This window comes from Meles meles, chromosome 3 (assembly GCF_922984935.1).
Source record: "Meles meles chromosome 3, mMelMel3.1 paternal haplotype, whole genome shotgun sequence".
NCBI classification, from domain to species: Eukaryota; Metazoa; Chordata; class Mammalia; order Carnivora; family Mustelidae; genus Meles; species Meles meles.
The window spans coordinates 65,322,820-65,342,695 of NC_060068.1; the positions used below are offsets into that span (position 1 = coordinate 65,322,820).

The 19,876-nt window shown below is 39.2% G+C and overlaps 1 protein-coding gene and 1 long non-coding RNA gene across 8 annotated transcripts in view; one reads left to right on the forward strand and one right to left on the reverse strand.

Moving 5' to 3' along the window:
* The window catches only part of LOC123938156, a 105,669-nt gene extending 93,506 nt beyond the window's left edge, over positions 1-12,163 (reverse strand). Inside the window, exon 1 of one of the 2 annotated variants that reach the window (XR_006817679.1) lies at positions 12,091-12,163. This is a non-coding gene — a long non-coding RNA (uncharacterized LOC123938156). The remainder of the gene's footprint in view (positions 1-12,090) is intronic. The other variant, XR_006817680.1, reaches the window with a different exon arrangement.
* Positions 12,164-12,194: 31 nt separating this feature from the next.
* Positions 12,195-19,876, forward strand: part of FAM172A (family with sequence similarity 172 member A) — a 429,585-nt gene continuing 421,903 nt past the window's right edge. For 5 of the 6 annotated variants that reach the window (XM_045999240.1, XM_045999242.1, XM_045999244.1 and 2 more), the window contains exon 1: positions 12,231-12,363. The gene's annotated coding sequence lies outside the window, so the exon portion shown is untranslated. Of the gene's footprint in view, positions 12,364-19,876 lie in introns of all 6 variants that reach the window. The other variant, XM_045999245.1, reaches the window with a different exon arrangement.

Consider the following 19,876-nt stretch of genomic DNA (forward strand, 5'->3'; position numbering starts at 1 on the left):
AAGAACTTTCTGATGATACTGAACAACATAAAATAGCGCTCTTCTATGAAAAAAAAGCAATCAGAAAATAAATATTTCTTGAAAATTAAAAATAAATATCTGAGCCTTCAAAAACATTCATTGACTAAAAACTGGCATGGTCATCTGGAATTTAAATAACACTGAGTTGGGGAACCTGGGTGGCTCATTGGGTTAAAGCCTCTGCCTTCGGCTCAGGTCATGATCCCAGGATCCTGGGATCTAGCCCTGCATCGGGCTCTCTGCTCAGCGGGGAGCCTGCTTCCTCATCTCCCTCTGCCTGCCTCTCTGCCTACTTGTGATCTCTTGTCAGTCAAATAAATAAATAAAATCTTTAAAAAAATAACACTGAGTTAAAACTTACTGAGTAGAAGACACCAGTCTAAGCTCCTCACACATCAATGCCACCATCATCATTCATTTGGATGAACCCAACAGCCTCCCAAATTATCTACATACTTCTACACCAACCCCTTTCAGTCAATTCTTAGTGGTGCCACAGCAATCCTTTTACAATCAGATCATGTCTCTCCTCTATTCAACGTTCTCCAGGACTCCTCTTTTAATTCAGAGCAAAAAGTTTTTTTTTTTAATATTTTATTTATTTATTTGACTCACAGAGAGAGAAATCACAAGTAGACAGAGAGGCAGGCAGAGAGAGGGGGAAGCAGGCTCTCCACTGAGCAGAGAGCCTGATGCGGGATTCGATCTCAGGACCCTGAGATCATGACCTGAGCCGAAGGCAGAGGCTTAACCCTCTGAGCCACCCAGGCACCCCAAGAGCAAAAAGTCTTTTAAAGTAGCCTACAAGTTCTAGTCTTCTCTTTCACCAATCCCTCTTTCCTCTATGATTACACATTCTATTATTCTTTTCTTTCTCCCCTCCAGCCACACTGGCTTCCTTAGAACCTCTTAAATATGCCAGGCACATGCCAACCTTCATGCTTTTGTTCTAGTTTTTTCACCACAGAATAGGTTTCACCTTTTCTAGACCTACATACAAATGAATTTAAGTAGTATGTACTTCTTCATGTGAGGCTTCTTTCACTGGGCATTTTTTTAAAGGTTTTATTTATTTATTTGACAGAGGGAGAGAGCACAAATAGGCAGAGAGGCAGGGCAGGCAGAGGGAGAGGGGAAGCAGGCTCCCTGCTGAGCAGAGAGCCCCATGCGGGGCTTGATCCCAGGACCCTGAGACAATGACCTGAGCTGAAGGCAGAGGCTTAACCCATTGAGCCACCCAGGTGTCCCTCACTAGGCATGTTTTTAGATTTATTCATATTGTACATATCAGTGGCTTATTCCTTTCTATTGCTGAGTACAGGCATATACCTCAGAGGTACTGAAGGTTGGGTTCTAGACCACCACAACAAAGCAAATGTCACAATAAAGTGAGTTAAATGGATTTTTTGGTTTCCTAGTACATAAACTTATATTTACAGTATACTGTAGTCTACTAAGTGTACAATAGCATTGTCTTAAAATGTACATTTTTTTAAAGATTTTATTTGTCAGAAAGAGAGAGAGAGAGAAAGTACACAAGCAGGCAGAGACGGAGAGAGAGGCAGGATCCCTGCTGAGCAAGGAGCCCAATGTGGGACTAGATCCCACAACCCTGGGATCATGACCTGAGCTGAAGGCAGCAGTTTAACCCACTGAGCTACCCAAGGCGTCCCTAAAAATGTACATATCTTAATTAACGTTTTATTGCTAAGAAATGCTAACCATTATTTGAGCTTTCACTGAGTCATAATCTCTTTGCTAGGGGAAGGTCCTGCCTCCATGTTGATGGCTGCTGACTGATCAGGGAGATAACTACTAAAGGTTGGGGTCTTATTTCTCAAAATAGGACAATGAAGTGTGCATCATGGACTCCTCCTTTCTCAAGTAAGTTCTTTGTAGCAGATGATGTTGATAGCATTATATACATAGAACTTCTTTTTTTTAAGATTTTATTTATTTGACAGAGAGAGAGAAATCACAAGTAGGCAGAGAGGCAGGCAGACAGAAGGGGAAGCAGGCTCCCCGCCAAGCAGAGAGCCCAATGTGCGGCTTGATCCCAGGACCCTGAGACCATGACCTGAGCCAAAGGCAGAGGCTTTAACTACCCAGGTGCCCCAATGCAGAACTTCTTTTAACTGGAGTTAATCCTCTCAAATCCTATTGCTGCTTATCAACAACGTTCAGGTAATAATCTAAATCCTTTGTTGTCATTTCAAAAGTCTTCATAGCATCTTCACCAAGAGTGTATTTCATCTAAAGAAATTACTTTCTTTGCTTATGCTTAAGAAGCAACTCCCCATCCGTTAAAATGTTATCATGAGGTTGCAACAATTCAGTCCTACCTCCAGGCTCCACTTCTAGTTCTCTTGCTATTTGAACCACACCTGCAGTTTACAGCCATAACACCCTGAACGTGCCCCGGTCTCGTCTGAACCACACCTGCAGTTACTTCCTTCACTAAATTTTGGGTGCCTCTAAGTCAACCATGGAATCAACTTCTTCCAAACTCCTATTCTTGTAGATATTTTTATCTTTTCCCCACAAATCATGATGTTCTTTATGGGCATCCAGAATGGTGAATTCTTCACAGAAAGTTTTCAAATGACTGCCCAGATCCATCAGAGGAATCCCTATTTATGGCAGCTATAGCCTTAAGAAATGCATTTCCCATGTAACATTTGAAAGGTGAAACTACTCTTCGATCCATGGGTTAAAGAATGTATGTTGTGTTTGTAAGCTTGAAAATATTAATTTTGTTGAATATCTCTGCTGCCAAGAATTCTTGGATGATCAGGTGCATTGTCAAAAAACCATAATATTTTGAAAAAAATCTTTTTTTTTTTCCTGAGCAGGTGTGAAGAGTGGACTTAAAATATTCAGTAAGCCATGGTGTAAACAGATGTGCCATCATCCAGGGTTTGTTGTTCTATTTATAGGACATAGGCAGAATAGATTTAGTATAACTCTTAAGGGCCCAAGGATTTTCAGAATGGCAAATAAGCGTTGACTTCAACTTAAAGTAACCAGCTGCATGGCCCCTAATAAGGGAGTCAGACTGCCTGCCCTTGGAAGCTTTGAAGCCAGTCATTGACTTCTCTCTAGCTGTAAAAGTCCCAGATGGCATCTACTTCCAATACAAGGCTGTGAACAAAGAAAATCTGTTGTTTGGTATAAACACCATCATGAATTATCGTAGCTAGATCTTTCAATAATTTGCTGTTTCACCTTGAACTTCTATGTTATAGAGATGGCTTCTTTCCTTAAACCTCATGAACATTTACTAGCTTCCAACTTGTCTCTGCTGCTTTCTTACTTCTCTCAACCTTCATAAAATTGAGGACAGTTAGGGTTTTGCCCTGGTGTAGGTTTTGGATTGAGGGATGTTACAGCTGATTTGATCTTCTATCCAGACCACTAAAATTTCCTCCATATTAGCAAGAAGGCAGTTTCACTTTCTTATCATTTGTGTTTGTCCTGGAGTAGGAAGACCTTTTACTTTCCTTCTAGACCTTTTCCTTTGCCTTCACAACTTGTCTATTTGACCCAAGAGACCTAGCTTTCAGCCTATCTTGGTTTTCAGCATGCCTTCTTTACTGAGCTTAATCATTTCTAGCTTTTGATTTAAAGTGAGAGATGTGCAATTCCTCCTTTCACTTTAACACTTAAAGGCCACTGTAGGCTTATTAATTGGCTTAATTTCACTCTTTTTGTGTCTCAGGGAATACGGACATCTGAGGAGAGGGAGAAATTGGAATGGTTGGTTGGTGGAGCAGTCAGAAGACACACAACATTTATCAATTAAGCTCACAGTCTTAAATGGGCATGGTTTGTGGCACCCAAAACAATTACAATAGTAACATTGAAGATCACTAATCACAGATCACCATAACCAATAATGAAGTTTAAAGTAATTGCTAGAATTACCAAAATGTGATGTTATGAACAGAGCAAATACTGTTGGAAAAATGCTGTTAATAGACTTGCTCAATGCAAGGCTGCAATAGCACTCTCAATTTGTAAAAAACGCATTATTTTCAAAGCACAATAAAGTGAGGTATGCCTGCAGTATTCTATTACATGAATACAACAAGATTTATTTATACCCCAATCTGATGGACACCTGGGCTATTTATAGTTTGGGGCCATTATGAATAAAACTTCTATGAACATTCTTACACATCTTAATTATTGGCTTTTAAGCTATAGCTCTGCATTTTTTTTCCCAGTGGTTCCTCTAAGTATTAAATATATACCCTTAACTTTCTATAGTGTTTAGGTCCATTTACTTCTTACCTCATCCTGCCGTATGTAATACAGCTTTCACATGTATTACAACAGATCTAATAAGCCTCACCAGACAATGTTAAAATTTTTGTTCTAAAGTTCTATGTATTTTAATGAAATTGAGAGGAAAACTAACATATTTACTGAGGTGTTTTTTTATTTCTGATGCTTCTTTAAGATCCTAACTTCCATGAGGTTTTATTTCCCCTCCATTAGCACTTCTTGAAGATCTGCTTGTGATAAATGTTTATTCCACTATTATTGAAGGTATTTCACTAGATGCAGAATTCTGGACTGATTACTTTTTTTTTTTTAAGATTTTATTTATTTAGTTGACAGAAAGAGATCACAAGTAGGCAGAGAGGCAGGCAGAGAGAAAGGGAAGCAGGCTCCCTGCCAAGCAGGGAGCCTGATGCGGGGCTCGATCCCAGGACCCTGGGATCATGACCTGAGCTGAAGGCAGAGGCTTTAACCCACTGAGCCACCCAGGTGCCCCTGGACTGATTACCTTTTTATTTGAGCACTTGTAAGATGATCCAATCTCTTCTGGCTTCCACTGTTTCTGATAAGACAGTGTTCATATGGATTGTTCTATATACAACTGTCATTTTATTCTGTCTGCTTTAGAAATATCTGGGTGTTTTTTTGTTTTTTTACGATTTTATTTATTTGACAGAGAGAGACACAGCAAGAGAGGGAACACAAGCAGGGGGAGTGGGATAGGGAGAAGCAAGCCCCACTGAGCAGGAAGCTGGATGCAGGGCTCAATCCCAGAATCCTGGGATCATGACCTGAGCCGAAGGCAGACACTTAGTGACTGAGCCCCCCAGGAACCCCTAAAATCTGTGTTGTTTTTGAGAAATCTGTGTTATGCATAGGTAGGACACATTTGTATTAATCTATCTCCAAGTTCATTGACTCTCTCCTCAGAATCTCCATTCTGCTGTTAGGCCCAAACAGTGAATTTTTAAAATTTTCATACTATTTTTCCGTAACAGAATTTCCATTTGGTTCTTTACTATACTTCTCATGTCTCTGCTGAGATTTCCTGTATTTTCATTCCATACGAGCATACTTTCCTCTCTGTCATTAAGCATAGTTGTAATAGCTTTTTAAAGTCATTTGATGACTCCAACAATGAGTCATCTTGAGATCTTCCACTGTGTCTTTTCTCTTCTGAATGGTTAACTGTGCTGGGGGAGTCTTCAGGGCCACACTTACCTTTGGACATTAACTAGAACTCACAGGATTCATTACATACTTGTACTCATAGCTAGGATTTATTACAGTATGTAGTATGTGGGTAATAAAGAAGGATCATTTTAAGGATGTGGCAATGTATCTTAAAAGCCTACTGACCACATTTAACATCCAATATATCAAGTTTCAGTGAATACTGAGAGGGAGAATAAGTTTCTGAGTGTATTTGAGAATAACCAAGTTGCCCACAACAGCAACATCAGTACATAAAAGGATTACAATGAAGAAGAGTGCAAGTAAGTTTTGTGTTTACATTAGTTATCATAAAGAATCAGAAATAGAGAACTTCAGACTAGATATAGGCTGGAAGGGAAAGTTAATAAAAGAGGAAAAGTACCAGGAACAGATTGAAGAATTACTTGGTACTAATACCCCAATGGGAAAGTACCATTCCAACCTTGAAAACATGATTTTTATAAATACTATATAACATTTTAAACTTCATAATTTCTGTAACATAAATATTTGGATGTAACTGATATATTCAATGTACAGCACTTGGGAGATGTGTGGTAACAAGCAGTAAAACCTAGGTTTTCTCCTACTACTACAATCCAAACCCGTTTTATCAGATCTTCTCCCCCATCCCTGGATTTTATGCCAGGCATGCATTATGGCTTTTCTGGTCACAGTAGGACATTTTCAAATGTCTAATTTTTAGTTATTTAAAAGTCCAATATGATCTTGAAGTCACTTTATTTTTTATTTTTTTAAAAAATATTTTATTTATTTATTTGACAGAGAGAGAGGTCCCAAGTAGGCAGAGAGGCAGGCAGAAAGAGAGAGGGAGAAACAGGCTCCTCACTGAGCAGAGAGCCTGATGCGGGGCTCGATCCCAGGACCCTGAGATCACGACCTGGGCTGAAGGCAGAGGCTTAAACCACTGAGCCACCCATGCGCCCCTTGAAGTCACTTTAAATGTTTTCTATTCTTTGCCCCATTGCTTCCTTCCTTTACTTAATATTTTGTCTTCCACTTTTTTCAAGCAGTTGCCCTAGAGGATGCAATATACATTTATAACATATCTAAGCTCACTTTCAAATTAACACTATACACCTTCATGGGTAGTGAAAGTGCAGAGTATTTTCAATTCCTCCCTCCTGTCCTTTGTAACACTGCAGTCATTCATTTTACTTATCCACAAGCTCTAATTATAGAACACAATATTGACAATATTATTTTGTCAGATCAATTTACAATAAGAAAAATAGATTTAATTTTACCTTTATTCCTTCTCTAAAACTTTTTTTTTTTCAAGTAGAACCAAGTTTCCAACCTATAACATTACCATTTCTTTGAAGAACTTCTTTTAACATTTCTTGCAGTTCAGGTCCACTGATGACAGTCTCCCTCCATTTTTGTTTGTCTAAAAAAGTATTTTTCTTTTGCCTTTTTAAGAATAATTTCACTGGATATCAAATTCTGTTTTTTTTTCCTTCCAATACTTTAAATGTTTCACTCTACTCTCTTCTTGCATAGTTTCCGAAGATAAGTCCAATTTAATTTTTTTTTTAAGATTTTATTTATTTGACAGAGATCACAAGTAGGCAGGGAGGCAGGCAGAGAGGAGGAAGCAGGCTTCCTGCTGAGCAGACAGCCCGATGCAGAGCTGGATCCCAGGACCCTGGGACCACGACCTGAGCCGAAGGCAGAGGCTTCAACCCAGATGCCCCAAGTCCAATTTAATTCTTACCCCTTTTTCTCTGTAGGCAAGGTTCCCCCCCACACCCCGGCTTCATGATTTTTTACTTTCAGAATATACATGTCCAGGTATAGATTTTTTAGTATTTATCCAGTTTGCAGTTTTCTAGGTTCCTGGATCTCTGGGTTTTGTGTCTGCATTAAGAAAATTTTTAGAAAATTCTGTCACTATTTCTTCGAATAGTTCTTTTATTTCTTTCTTACTTCTTCTAGGCTTCTTATTATGCCAATGTTACACATTTTGTCATTTCCACAGAGTACTTGGATATTATTTTTTTCATTTTTTTCTCTTTGCATTTCAGTTTTATAAACCTTCTATTGACACATTTTCAACCTACATTCTCTCCTTGGCTGTGTCCAGTATACTTATGAGCCAATCAAAGCTATTTTTCATTTCTGTTCATGTGTTTTAGTTTTCTAGCATTTCCTCTGGATTCATCCTTAGTGTTTTCATTTCTGTTTACAGTTCCCTTCTGTTCCTATGTGTTGTCCATTCCCCCACCCCACTTCAAAGACTAGAGTGGGATGTGGATGAGTATTTTTATTGCTCTAGATTGCTAAACCTCCAGTTGGGTAGGTAAAATAGTTTCCCTTAATGGCAGGGTTGATAAGGAAAACAGACAGCTCTAGGCATATTTCAAAATGGTCATTTTTCCTCTTCCCCAGATAGAAGAGGATTTTTCTATTTTCACAGTGAGAACCTGGCAGAGCTTCTAGAGGTAAAATTCAGGAAAATGTGGGTGGTATCCCTTCCCCCTAAAGGGGAACCACTTGAAACTTTTTAACTCTAAAGCTAGTCTTTGAGTTTAAATTCTCATGGTAGTCCACAATGAGCTTCCAGCAATTTATCAATTACAATTTCGGGTGTTCCTACCCACACTGACTCCTGCTGCTAACTTCTGCTCCCTCTAAGCTGTGCTCTTTAAATACCTGTCTCTCCTTTTGGGGGGTCAATAACTTTCCTGCTGACCTCAGTCTTTCATGGATTTAGAAGAGTTGATGATTTTTAGTTTGTTCAGGTTTTCCTTACTGTGAGGATGGAAGTGACTGACCTCCAAGCTCCAAACTCTTTACATATTGAACTAGAAACCTCTAACTTACTTAAAGTGTCCTCTTTCCTAGCATAGGCCTGACCTACAAATATGACTGGGAGGAAAAAGGTAAATCTGTTTTGTCTTGGTTCCTCCACCTTTTACTTATATACATCCCACACTCACTCTCTTGCCTTGAAGTCCATTAGAATCAGCTTAGGGATGGGGGAAGAAAAGGCTATGGTAAAGGAAAATCATGGTGCCCTCTGTAACAACTACCTAAAAGCTGCCTAAAACAACTGCTGATGCTTTTGGACATTTTGGAGATTCACCCAAATTCTGGAACTCCAACACTGCCATTGCCAGATATGCAGAATGAATGCTCCAGCCAGCATGTCAAATTTCCATGCAGATCCTCTCCTGGTGGCTTACTTCATACAACTTCACTCTGCTCCCTGGTTGCTTTTCCTTTCTTTCATTTTACTGGAAACACTTCCTTTTCAAAACAATTCTAGGAGTGGTACAAGTTGAAATGTGTTCCCTTGAAAAGATACGATACAATAAAGTCCTAAGCCCATTACCTCACAAATGACATTATTTGGAAATAAGGCCATTAGATAATCAAGCTAAAATGAGGTCATTGGGGGTATACCGTAATGCAATATGATTAGAGTCCCTATACAATGGCAAACATTTGGATGCAGAGACAATACACAGGGAGAATGCCATGACAAGATACAAGTAGAGATTGGGATAATGCATCTATAAGCCAAGGGACATCAAAGATTCCAGCAAACCACCAGATTCCAGAAGAGGAGCATGGAAGAAAATTTCCCTCCAGTGTTCATAAAGGACCACATTGCCTACACTTTCACCTTGAACTTCTAACTTCCAGAAATGTGAGGCAGTAATTTTTTGTTGTGAAGCCACCTAGTTTAAGGTACTTTGTTATTGGTAGCCCTTGAAAATGAATACAACAGCCATGTACCAACATGTCTACTAGCTGTTGGGAAAACGTGACAGTTTTTATCTTTGTCATCACCGGCACCCTCAGTTGGTCTCTTCCCTTTAAATATTTCTAGGCAAGAGAGCTGGGTAATCACCTTTGGGACTGCCATTTCCCAAACTCCAAGATTACTGGTCAAGCCTCACCCCCACCACATCTCCAAATCTCTTACAACCCTCCTCCTCAGTGGCAGCAAAGAGGAACCAGGGGCCAGATCATGTAGTATCTTAGAGTTTTAAGAAAACAATTTTTTATTTTCTTCTACTTGAGTAAAGAAGGTCTTTAAAGTTTTGCCTAGGAAAGTAACAAATTCTGACATGTATTTTAGAAGCATTTATTCAGCTGCCAAATGGAGGCTAGACTGTAGGAAAGCAAAAAAAAGAAGCTTGTAGAACAATTAATAGACAATTACAGCATCCACTGAGTAGCAGAATAATGCTGTATAGGTGTTGAGAACTAGTTAGGTTCAGCATACCCTTTGAAAAAAGAGCCAACAGATTTAGCAGAGGGATTGGACATGGGATGTTAGAGAAAGAGGAATCAGAGGATAATCTGAACAATTTTTTTTTAAAAGATTTTATTTATTTGACAGACAGAGATCACAATCAGGCAGAGAGGCAGGCAGAGAGAGAGGAGGAAGCAGGCTCCCTGCGGAGCAGAGAGCCCGATGCGGGGCTCGATCCCAGGACCCTGAGATCATGACCTGAGCCGAAGGCAGCGGCTTAATCCACTGAGCCACCCAGGCGCCCCTAATCTGAACAATTTTAAGAATCCAATGCCATTTACTGAGATGGAAAGATATGCAATAGGAAACAGATTTTGAAGGTAGAAGATAGAGTCTGAAATGCATATTAAATATCCTAGTAATATGCTGAATAACAAGTTGTTATTACTAGGATATGAAATTGCCTCTTGGATTTCTGATTGTTTAAATACCCGGATATTGACACACAAACTCTTTCATTCTAACATTTCAACTACCTAAGAGGTCTCACATTCAAGTGTGGATAAGAATTAAATATCTAGACTTTATTTTTAACATTATGTATTCTGTACTTTGTGGGCCATTTAAATGATTTTCATGAGCAATTTTTGGTACCAGGAATTTCCCCATAAAGGCTGCGTTTAGAACCAAAGTCCTCTTAGTCATGTGATTACAGGTTTCCACAAATGTTTCTCATTCATCCCACTAGTAACTCAGGAAATAGGAAAAAAGCAAGTGAGGGAACTTAACCTTAATTTCCTACTTTATAAGTCGTAATTTTGAAGTAAATTTAACCTTCCAAATCTAGAAGTTTCGACCTTCTGTCTTTTCTGGAGCTGAATGGAGTGGGTAAAGTATGAATAAAACATAAGCAGCGATATGTAGAAGAATGAAACTCGACCATTCTCTTACACCATACACAAAGATAAACTCGAAATGGATAAAAGACCTCAACGTGAGACAGGAATCTATCAGAATCCTAGAGGAGAACATAGGCAGTAACCTCTTCGATATCAGCCACAGCAACTTCTTTCAAGATACGTCTCCAAAGGCCAAGGAAACAAAAGCAAAAATGAACTTTTGGGACTTCATCAAGATCAAAAGCTTCTGCACAGCAAAGGAAACAGTCAACAAAACAAAAAGGCAACCCACGGAATGGGAGAAGATATTTGCAAATGACAGTACAGACAAAAGGTTGATATCCAGGATCTATAAAGAACTTCTCAAACTCAACACACACAAAACAGATAATCCTATCAAAAAATGGGCAGAAGATATGAACAGACACTTCTCCAGCAAAGACATACAAATGGCTATCAGACACATGAAAAAATGTTCATCATCACTAGCCATCAGGGAGAGTCAAATTAAAACGAGATACCACCTGACACCAGTTAGAATGGCCAAAATTAGCAAGACAGGAAACAACGTGTGTTGGAGAGGATGTGGAGAAAGGGGAACTCTCTTACACTGTTGGTGGGAATGCAAGTTAGTGTAGCCACTTTGGGGAACAGTGTGGAGATTCCTGAAGAAATTAAGAATAGAGCTTCCCTATGACCCTGCAATTGCACTGCTGGGTATTTACCCCAAAGATACAGATGTAGTGAAAAGAAGGGCCATCTGTACCCCAATGTTTATTGCAGCAATGGCTACGGTCGCCAAACTGTGGAAAGAACCAAGATGCCCTTCAACGGATGAATGGATAAGGAAGATGTGGTCCATATACACAATGGAGTATTATGCCTCCATCAGAAAGGATGAATACCCAACTTTTGTAGCAACATGGACGGGACTGGAAGAAATTATGCTGAGCGAAGTAAGTCAAGCAGAGAGAGCCAAGTATCATATGGTCTCACTTATTTGTGGAGCATAACAAATAACATGGAGGACATGGGGAGATGGAGAGAGGGAGTTGAGGGAAACTGGAAGGGGAGATGAACCATGAGAGACTATGGACTCTGAAAAACAACCAGAGGGTTTTGAAGGGCGGGGGTGGGGGGTTGAGGAACCAGGTGGTGGGTAATAGGGAGGGCACGTACTGCATGGAGCACTGGGTGTGATGCCAAAACAATGAACACTGTTATGCTGTAAATAAACAAACAAACAAACCAAAACATAAGTGGGAGAGTAGGCAATTGGCTGCATGGACAGTCTCGCAACTGCTTCTTAATTTTCTTGGAGAACGAGGCTTCAAGGCGGCCCCATCCTCAAGGCTACTCAGGAAGTGCAGTCTCCCGCTTTACAAAAAAGGGTAAAGGAAAAGGCGACCAAGGCCCGCGGAGAAAGAATAGAACAACTCTTACCTCCCACAAGCCTCTCTCCCAGCCCACCTAGCTCCACAGGAACTAATTTAGCGACCACGCTCCGCCCATTTCCGGATTGTCGCAGAAGCCGTCGCGCGCGCAATGACGTTTCAGTTGCCCGCGGACCCCGGAAGTGCGGCTCGAACTTGGTCGGGGCGCGGATCCCGAGAGGGAAAGTCAGAACAACCGCACGAGGGAGTTCGTCTGGCGAGCTGGAAGGCCACGCCTCCTCCCGACTCCCCCCGCAGCCCTGTAGCTGGGGGCAGAGCTCAGGTAGGACCTGCGTTTGCGGGGATATGAGTTCCGGGGGCAGGCCTGGGCGGAAATCAGAGGAAGGGGCTGGCCTGGTGGGTCTCGGGCTGGGATCGTTAGCCCCAGGGCCGCAGGCTGTCCACATCTCACACTGCGTTCCCTGCGCACAGGTGTTCCCAATTCTGGGACACCGGCGAAGGGCAGGTTCCCCCTGCCCTTTTTACTTACGAGACGGGGCAGGACACGTCCGTTCCCTGGTTGACTGTCCTTACAAATGAACATGTGGGGTTCGGTGAGCTCTAGAGACCGTAGACTAATGGGCCGTTGTATGATTTCTCAGGAGGGACGGTATTTACTGTCTGATTAAACATTTTTTTCTACAAAAATTATAATCAACGGCGGAAGCTTTACCAGATGTCATTAACTGCAGACAGAAAATTAAAGTGCAGTTGTAAAAAAAAAAAAAAATCTCTCAAAACTTGTAAAATGTATGTATAAGCGCCGGTGGGACATTTGACTGGAATGGGTTTTTAAACTTTTGACTTTAAAATAAACTTAGGTGTGTATTGGAAGCATGCTTTACTCTCTCATATCCAGAGTTTTAACATATTCTTCTCATGCTGCAGAGTGTATATCTCTTGGGCCAAGAATTGGTTACTTAATTTTTGTCTATATTTATTAACAACTTGTGTTATTTCCCTACCTCTGAGAAGTTGTAGAGGGAAAAATTCTTCGGTTTTCAGACTAACAAGTGCCTCGTAATGTTCATTAAAACAGATGCAGTGCAATGTTTATTACGCAATACATGGTATCTTTTTGTTTTAAAGCAGTGTTAGAGTTAAATTCTGTATCCTTGTACTTTATTCCATGTTGTGAGGTTATAGTGTATTCACTTAGGGTATTTAGAAACTTTGAGAGCAAGCACTGTTTGAAGTGTCTAATTAAGATATTATTGTCAGTGCTGGTACCAGGCTTCTATCTGACTTTTTAAACTAGGTGTTCTACTTTAATCATTCCTACTCTGGATGGCTTTGAGGCAGTGCCTGGTGGCTGTTGGAAGGCTGGAGATGGTAGAAGTGTACCAAGACCAAGAGGAAAATATGATTTTATGCTGTGAGCATCCATCTGTTTATTCATTTAACAAGTATTTTTTGGCCACCCTCAATGTGCCAGGTGGTGTTGTAGGTGATGGGGGTACAATAGGGAACAAAATAGACAAAGTCCTTGTGCTCCTGGAATTCAGTCGTAGTGGATGGAGAAAAAGATTAGCAAGTAAATGTATATATCAGGTAGTGATAAAAACTGTGAAGAAAATAAATCTCTTTGTGGGGAGTGAGAATTTCAGAGAATACTATTTTACACAGGATTTTCAAGCTTAGCCTCTCTGATAAAGGAACATATGAGTAGACATCTGAATGAAATGAGAGAGTGAACTCTGCAGGTTGTGGGGATGGGTGTTTTAGTGTAGCAAAACATGGTGAGGCAAGGGTATGTTTGGTATATCTGAGAGTAGCAATGATGGAGGCGTTAGGGTTTAAGAATCTCGAAAATGAGTATTTATTCAGTGGTTTGGTGTGTGCATGAGAGATCTTACTTATTGACAGACTGGGTTTTCTTTTTTTTTTTTTTTTTTCATCTTTCCCAGATAGAGCTCTATTAGGAGAATCTGAAGTCCTTAAATATTTAGAGATGTTTCCGCTCTTCATTGACACTAATGAAGTTAAACACCATTTACTTAGTTAATAAATTACTTGTGCTGTCTCTTTTAGTCAGATAAGGTTTACACAGTAGCCAGGGATAAGTAAATATCAAGTACTTTCCTGCCCTATTGTAAACTTTACTTTTCATTCATCTTTTTTATTCTGGTAAAATACACATAACATAAAATTTACCATTTTAAACATTTTAACCTGTATATATGAGTGGTACTAAGTACACTTACACTATTAGGCAATCATCACTGTCATCCATCTCCAGAACTTTTCATCTTCCTCAACTGAAAATCCATACACTTTAAACATTAACTCTCTGTTCTCCCCTCCCTTTAGCCTCTCACAACCACCAGTTTACTTTCCGTCTCTGAATATTCTGTTTCTACTCAAGGTTAACTCGTCTGAATGGAATCATACAATATCATACAGTATGACTGGCTTATTTCACTTAGCATTATGCTTTCAAGGTTCATGCATGTTGTATCTTGTTTTCTTCTTAAGGTTGACCAATACTCCATTGTATGTGTGTACCACATTTTTTTTTAAATCATTTTGACCGTGGCTGATTGTGTGCTTTCACATTTTGCCTGTTGTGAATAAAGGTTGCTCTGAACAGGAGTGTGCAAGTAAATGAGTTTCTGCTTTCATGTCTCCTGCCTATATATCCAGAATTGAATCAAATGTCAATTCTGTATTTAATTTTTTAGGAATCACCTTACTGTTATCCACACTGGTTGTACTATTTTATGTTCCTACTAACAATGAGCAGAGGTTGCAATTTTTCTACGTCTTTACTGATACTTTTTCACATCTTTGCCAAACACATTCTCTCTCTCTCTCTCTGTGTTTGATAATAGGCATCCTAATGGGTGTGAAGTAGTATCTCATGTAGTTTTTATTTGCAGCTTCCTAATGGTTGGAGGTGTTAAATATCTTTTCATATGCTTTGGGGCCATATGTATATCTTCTTCGGAGTGCTATTCATTTATTTTAAGATCTGATTTTAATAGAAATTTTTGGATTTTTTTTTTTTTTTTGGTGAGTCTTCTAAGGATTAAGGAGACAGCCGCTATTTTTCTGTGGATTATCTTAACCCTAAAATACTATAATTGTAAAAATTTCAATTATCTGTAGATACGTATCTGCAATAACTCCAAACTTAGAAATAAAAAGGACCATAAAGCATCTTTTATAACAATGAATGAACCTTTGAGTATCAGATTGTGATAAAAAACAGTTCGGAAAAACCAAGAATCATTCCTACCTGCTTTGATTTTTTTTTTCTTTTAATTAGAAGGCAAGGAGTGTATTGATTAGCTGACTGTGTCTGTGAAGTTGATCTCTTTTTTCTGAGAGCTAGAGGCTTGGAAACAAACAGAAGAGACAAAAATGGTTAAACAGGGGCACCTGGGTGGCTCAGTCAGTTAAGCATCTGACTCTTGATTTTGGCTCAGGTCATGATCTCGGGATTGTGAAGTAGAACTCTGCATCTGACTGTGTGCTGGGCGTGCAGCCTGCTTAAGATTCTCTTTTTCAGTTCTCCTTTCTCCCCTTAAAAATGGTGAAACAGAAGAAAGAAGTACTGGATAGCAATATAACAATGGGGAGTGGCAAAGGACATCAGTAACGGTGATGGACAATAAGCGGCAGAACTGGCAGCAGAGGAGATAAGATTCAGCAACAAGGTGACAGAAACTAATATAGCTCCACCGATTGGAATGGGATGGGGCGGGAGAGAGCAGATCACCAGCTACATCTCAGTATATGGTTCTGAAATCAGCCATTTGGCCTTGAGTAGTTCATAAGACCTACTGTGTACTAGTGTGTCTGTCAGTTCATCTGACTCAGTAGTCAGTGTTTGGAAGGTGGTACAGTATATACAGTCCTACAGGAATAAACAATTTTTCAGGCAGTGTATCACATTATTTCCATCCACAGAATAATGAGGTTTAATTGAGTAATTTAATGAGTAATTGTGTAATTTAACAATGTTCAGCATTGTTAAAAAAGGGTGGGGGGGGGTTTGGATTATTTTTATGAGAAGGAAAGGAGTTTTTTTGTCCAGAATAGCTAATGGTCTAGTAGGTCAACGTAACACTTTTTTTTTTCCCTTTTTTTTTTTTTTTTTTAACTATTGAATGGTTTTGTACACTATCATTGTCTAGAAAATACTCTTGGGTACTACATTTAGCTAACTATTTCAGTTATAAAGCTCATTTAAACTGATTAATTTAAAGTAATGAGTGAAAAATTGTATCACAATTTTGCTCATCACTCTTTGGCAAATTAAAATTGATTAATTTGGTACAGATGACATGGCAGATGACTGACTTGCTCAAGGTTTCACAGCTAAGTTAAAGACAAGGCAAAGATAGCAGTACTCTGCTGCTTTCTCTGTTATTGTATTGTTGTCTCCTTTTTGGGGGACTAGTTCCTTTTTCCAATATAGATAATGTAGATGATTTTGCTATAGAGAAAAATATCACTGTGAAGACACATTATTGAAGCAAAGCATTTTATATAGCAGATAAAATATTTATTTTAAGTATAGTCTAGATTGATAATGTACTCAGGGTTGATTTCTTTGGAGGTTGGAAAGATGCTAATAAGACTAAGATTTTGGGGGCGCCTGGGTGGCTCAGTGGGTTAAACCTCTGCCTTTGGCTGAGGTCATGATCCCAGGGTCCTGGGATGGAGCCCCCCATCAGGCTCTCTGCTCAGTGGGGAGCCTGCTCCCCCCCCCACCCCACCTGGCTCTCTTCCTACTTGTAATCTGTCTCTCAGATAAATAAGTGAAATATTAAAAAAAAAAAAAAAGACTGAGATTTTGGATTTGGGCCTTTGTAAGGCCCTTTATGAGCTCATTACAAAAATGGTCACAACTAATATCCAAAAGTATAACTATTAACTGTCATAAGATGTGGCTGATGTTCTTATCTTGTGCTAATCACATTTCCCTCATACGAGTTTTGGCTTCGGAAAGCAGCAAGAATGATACTATATGTGGGTAGACACACTACTTCTATTTAAAAAACAATCCACAGGGCGCCTGGCTGGCTCAGTGGGTTAAGCCGCTGCCTTCGGCTCAGGTCATGATCTCAGGGTCGTGGGATCGAGTCCCGCATCGGGCTCTCTGCTCAGCGGGGTGCCTGCTTCCCTCTCTCTCTCTCTCTGCCTGCCTCTCTGTCTACTTGTGATTTCTCTCTGTCAAATAAATAAATAAAATCTTTAAAAAAAAATCCACAGTTAATATCTAAGGTAATGAAGGAGTGTTAAGTGACATCCTTTTCAGGTATAAGGCATAACTTGGTTTTGTGTGCCTTGTTTAGAATATGGACAGGCTAGAATTGTAACCAAAATTATAACTCAAAGTAAGGCATTTTTAAAAAGTCAAAAGTTTGATTAATTAAAATAGTTAAATACTCTCCTGATTAGTATTACCCATTCTTCAGGGTATCATCATTTTTGTGTGTATTATGGAAATTGTTATAGTACTCAGGTTTTTTGGAAATTAATCATCTTGATCCATTTGGTTTAATACCCTTTAATGTAGTTGGGAGTATCTATCTTAGACTTGATTTTGGAAAATACTTTTGACCTGATTGAACTTTCTGGGAAATTATTGTTTATGGGATTACTGGAGTCTTATTTTTATTACTGACATACCTGTTTTTGCCCTGGAGGTTATTGAGCTATATGGGAGAAATAATAGATAATTATACCCTTTATAATACTGCATTGAGCAGAGTTTGCAAATTGGGGATATCCAGCCTAAACGGACCTGCACAATCTTTAATGTTGTAAAATAGTTTTCAGCTAATTTAAGTAAAATATCCAGGGTTTTTGTTTCTCCTGAGAAATAGAAAGTTTCAGTCACACTGGGTCTTCACACTGTATAGCAACAGTAGGGAAAATTACGATTAATTACAATAAATTACAAATTACAATTCCCTTGAAATGAACTATGTGTTTTTCAGTTTGTTGCAGGCTTTACATTCGTACAGTGTAAACTTATGACTTACAGGGCTCACTGCATGTATTGACTGACTGTTAACTTTCTGGTGCCTGTAGACATTTGAATTTTTGATTCCTGCATTATATAGTCTTTAAATGGGTGATCATTTGTCTTTGCCTTTCTATGGCTATATTGTACCCTTTCACTTTGATTTTCTTGATACTTCCAGTGATTGGGCATGGCCTTTGGTGTTGACTGCCTCTCAAGAGTGATGGTTTATGCTGTAAAATATATTTTTTAAATCCTAATGTGCTGAAGTAACCTCCCTTAAGCTGCTGTCAAGGCAGTGGTAGGGTCTTTCCTATAGGTTGGATTATGGCCTGAATTTTAAACCGGATGGCTCTAGGTTTGGATCCAACACAAACTGGATTTACTGGAGACCATTTGCACTTTTTTTTTTCTTTTTGCCAGCATGAAAGCATTTTTTATTTGTACACTGTTCTTTTAGAATTTTTCCTACTTTTTTCTAGGTTACTAATATGATAAATCAGTTTGTGCTAATGTGTTTGACAGGTAATTGTGATTAGAGTATTATTGTTTATAGGTAGTATTTTGTTATTTTGGAACAGCGTGAGTGATTATAATGGTGGAAATTTTATCTGCATTAGGAATACTAAAGTACTTTAAAAAAACTAGACATTTCAGTTTTATCATTGAAAACAAACTATTGAAAACAAGCTTATTTATTCTGAATATTTTCTTCAGTAGGAAACATGCATAATTAGTTTTATCCAAACAAGCATATGTGTTTGTGTTTTTAACTGTTCTAATTAAAAATGTAAGGTTCCTCTCTCTTTCTTTCTTAATGAAGAAAGACTTTCAGCCAGATCAGCCTTAATTCTGAAAATATTGAGCTATGTAAGCTAATTTCCAATATTTTTTAAAGTCAAGAGACAGTAAGAGAAAGCATTCTTGTTTTGGTAATTCTACAGGAAGATTTTCCTTACATAGGAAATAAATTATTGCTGAATTGGAAAATCAGGTAATTCAGTGATGATGAGAATGAATGAATCTGGGAGCTTTAGTGGTGTTCACATGTTGTCTGTTATGTAACAAATGATCCCAAAATTTAGCAGCTTGAAATGAAAAATATTATTTTACACAGTATCTTAGGGTCAGAAATTTATGGTAAGCTTAGAGGTGGTTCTGATGTAGGATATCTCTCATGAGATTGTAGTTATAGTGTCAGCTACGGTTGCAGTCCTCTGTAGTTTGTCTGGGTCTGTAAGTGCCACTTCCAAGCTCACTCTTATGGCTTTTGGCAGGAAGCTTCACTTAAGTACCAGTTGGGCCTCTCCCTAGAGCTGCTTACAACATGGCTTCCCAAGAGCAAGTGATCTGATAGAGTGAGAGGGCATCCAAGCTGGAAGCCACAATGTTAAAATTTCTGAGATGTGATGCTATCACTTTTCCTGTTTAGTACTGGTCATACAAGTCAACTCTGGCACTGTGCAGGAGGAGACTACATGGAAATGTGAGTAACAGGACGAAGGAAGTTGGCTGCCACTGTCTCTCCTCCAGACCCCAGGTGTTTATGTCTTTCCCACATGCAGAGTACACCCACTGCTTCCCAAGGCCTAACATATCTCATTCTGTTACTATATCATCTCAGAGTACAGAATTTCATCTTCTAAATCAGGTCTGGGCTTAGATATGGTTCCTTGGGTGTTTTTCCTCAAGCACAGCTCTTTGAGTACCATTCTGCCCCATCTGCCTCTCCCCACCTGCAATACTGAATGAACATACAATGGGGGACAGGCATAGGAGAACTGCTCTAGATAGTTTTGTTCTAAAAGGGCAAAAATGG